Source organism: Triticum dicoccoides, chromosome 5A, assembly GCF_002162155.2.
Source record: "Triticum dicoccoides isolate Atlit2015 ecotype Zavitan chromosome 5A, WEW_v2.0, whole genome shotgun sequence".
NCBI lineage: Eukaryota > Viridiplantae > Streptophyta > Magnoliopsida > Poales > Poaceae > Triticum > Triticum dicoccoides.
Window position 1 is genome coordinate 543,519,056 of NC_041388.1, and position 3,792 is coordinate 543,522,847.

Sequence of the window (3,792 nt, forward strand, 5' to 3'; positions counted from 1 at the left end):
TGTATCCTAGCGATCGTCCGTAACTTATACGCCACGGTAGGCTATCACCCCAATCAATATAACCACCGCGGCCTGCTACGGCAGGTAGATACGCTTCCATATTTTACATTGTAATCAGAGCCTACTTCCTCGAATAGATCGACGAGATCGCATCTAGCCCAAAACTTCCCGAGAGAAGCTCCCGAGAGGATCAATCATGACCGGCACCACCGCATCCACCCTCGCCAGCACCATGAGCGCCCTGACCACCGCTTCCTCTTCCACCTTCGCCCCCTCATCAAGCACAAGCGCTAGCATGTCCCTCTGTTCCCCACCATCAGAGAAGCTAACGAGGACCAACTTCCTCCTATGGAAGGCCATCGTGCTTCCCCAAATTAAGGGTGCACAGATGGACCACTTCCTTGATGCAACGAACATGCCGCCACCTGCCACTCTCACGATAACCAAAGATGGGAGGGAGGAGCAGGTCATCAATGTCGCCCAAAAAATCTGGTTCGCCCAACAACAGCAGTTACAAGGTTTCCTTGTGATTTCTCTTTCTCCTGAGGTACTTGCCCAGGTTGTAACGCTGCAGACACCGGCTGAAGTATGGAAAGCAATCCATGACACTTTCGCCGCCCAGAACCAAGCGCAAGAGATCAACACCGGAATCGCCTTGGCCAACCTTCACAAGGGGAACTCGAGCACGGTGGACTACCTCGCCAAGATCAAGAGTCTGGCCGATGAGATCGCCACCATCAGTATTCCTCTCAAGGATACAGAAGTAAACTCCTACATCCTCAAGGGTCTAGACCTCGAGTACAACTCGGTGGTCTCGGCCATCACTGCCCGCGTCGAGCCGGTCTCCACGCCGGAACTCTACAGTCAGTTGATAAGCTTCGAGGCTCGGATCAATCTTCTTCAAGGGATGAACACCCGACAGTCTTCTGTCAACAACGTTGTTGGGGAACGTAGCAGAAAATCAAAATTTTCTTACGTGTCACCAAGATCTATCTATGGAGAAACCAGCAACGAGGGGAAGGAGAGTGCATCTACATACCCTTGTAGATCGCTAAGCGGAAGCGTTCAAGAGAACGGGGTTGAAGGAGTCGTACTCGTCGTGATCCAAATCACCGGAGATCCTAGTGCCGAACGGACGGCACCTCCGCGTTCAACACACGTACAGCCCGGTGACGTCTCCCATGCCTTGATCCAGCAAGGAGAGAGGGAGAGGTTGAGGAAGACTCCATCCAGCAGCAGCACAACAGCGTGGTGGTGGTGGAGGAGCATGGTGATCCAGCAGGGCTTCGCCAAGCACCGCGAGATATGAGGAGAAAGAGAGGTAGGGTTGCGCCAGGGAGAGGTCAAAAACTCAACTGTGGGCATCCCCAAAAGTGCTCAAGTATATATAGGGGAGAGGGAGGGGGTGCGCCCCACCTAGGGTTCCACCCTAGGGGCGGTGGCCAGCCCAAAACCCCATCTAGTGGGGCGGCCAAGGGGGGAGAGGGGAAACTTGCCCCCCCAGTTAGGTGGGTGCGCCCCCTCCCCAAACCCTAGGCGCCTTGGGCCCTTGTGGGGGGCGCACCAACCCACCTGGGGCTGGTCCCCTCCCACACTTGGCCCATGCAGCCCTCCGGGGCTGGTGGCCCCACTTGGTGGACCCCCGGGACCCTCCCGGTGGTCCCGGTACGTTACCAATAAAACCCGAAACCTTTCCGGTGACCAAAACAGGACTTCCCATATATAAATCTTTACCTCCGGACCATTCCGGAACTCCTCTGATGTCCGGGATATCATCCGGGACTCCGAACAACATTCGGTAACCACATACAAACTTCCTTTATAACCCTAGCGTCATCGAACCCTAAGTGTGTAGACCCTACGGGTTCGGGAACCATGCAGACATGACCGAGACGTTCTCCGGTCAATAACCAATAGCGGGATCTGGATACCCATGTTGGTTACCACATGTTCCACGATGATCTCATCGGATGAACCACGATGTCAAGGATTCGATCAATCCCGTATACAATTCCCTTTGTCTAGTGGTACGATACTTGCCCGAGATTCGATCGTCGGTATCCCGATACCTTGTTCAATCTCGTTACTGGCAAGTCTCTTTACTTGTTCCATAACACATCATCCCGTGATCAACTCTTTGATCACATTGTGCACATTATGATGATGTCCTATCGAGTGGGCCCAGAGATACCTCTCCATCACACGGAGTGACAAATCCCAGTCTCGATTCGTGCCAACCCAACAGACACTTTCGGAGATACCTGTAGTGTACCTTTATAGCCACCCAGTTACGTTGTGACGTTTGGCACACCCAAAGTATCCCTACGGTATCCGGGAGTTGCACAATCTCATGGTCTAAGGAAATGATACTTGACACTTAGAAAAGCTTTAGCATACGAACTACACGATCTTTGTGCTAGGCTTAGGATTGGGTCTTGTCCATCACATCATTCTCCTAATGATGTGATCCCGTTATCAACGACATCCAATGTCCATGGTCAGGAAACCGCAACCATCTATTGATCAACGAGCTAGTCAACTAGAGGCTTACTAGGAACATGGTGTTGTCTATGTATCCACACATGTTTCTGAGTTTCCTATCAATACAATTCTAGCATGGATAATAAACGATTATCATGAACAAGGAAATATAATAATAACCAATTTATTACTGCCTCTAGGGCATATTTCCAACAGTCTCCCACTTGCACTAGAGTCAATAATCCAGTTCACATCGATATGTGATTAACACTCATGGTCACATCCCCAGGTGACTAACACCCAAAGAGTTCTGGGTTTGATCATGTTATGCTTGTGAGAGAGGTTTTAGTCAACGTGTCTGCAACATTCAGATCCGTATGTACTTCACAAATTTCTATGTCATCTTGTAGATGCAACTACTACGCTATATTTGGAGCCAATTCAAATAACTGTTCTACTTGGAGCTATTCTAAATTGTTGCTCCATTATACGTATCCAGTATCTCTACTCAGAGCTATCCGGATAGGTGTTAAGCTTGCATCAACGTAACTCTTTACGTCAAACTCTTTATCACCTCCATAACCGAGAAACATATCCTTATTCCTCTAAGGATAATTTAGACCGCTATCTGGTGATCTACTCCTAGATTACCTTTGTACCCTCTTGCCAGATATGTGGCAAGGCACACATCAGGTGCGGTACTCAGCATGGCATACCGTATAGAGCCTATGACAAAAGCATAGGGGACGACCTTCGTCCTTTCTCTCTATTCTGCCGCGGTCAGGTTTCGAGTCTTACTCAATGTTCACACCTTATAACACAGCCAAGAACTCCTTCTTTGCCGATCCATTTTGAACTCCTTCAAAATCTTGTCACGGTATGTATTCATTTGAAAGTACTATTAAGCATTTTGATCTATCCTTATAGATTTTAATGCTCAATACTCAAGTAGCCTAATCCAGGTTTTCCATTGAAAAACACTTTTCAAATAACCCTATATGCTTTCCAGAAATCCTACGTCATTTCTGATCAACAATATGTCAACAATATATATTCATCAGAAATTCTATAGTGCTCCCACTCACTTCTTTGGAAATACAAGTTTCTCATAAACTTTGTATACACCCAAAATCTTTGATCATGTCATCAAAGCATACATTCCAACTCCGAGATGCTTACTCCAGTCCTTAGAAGGATTGCTAGAGCTTTGCATACTTATTAGCATCTTTCAGGATTGAAAAAACCTTCCGGTTGTATCACATACAACCTTTCCTCAAGAAAATCATCGAGGAAACAATGTTTGACATCCTA

General features: G+C 48.0%; 1 pseudogene; it reads left to right on the forward strand.

The window, feature by feature from the left end:
• Positions 1–745: 745 nt before the first annotated feature.
• On the forward strand, positions 746–884 carry LOC119304630 (annotated as a pseudogene).
• Positions 885–3,792: the final 2,908 nt, after the last annotated feature.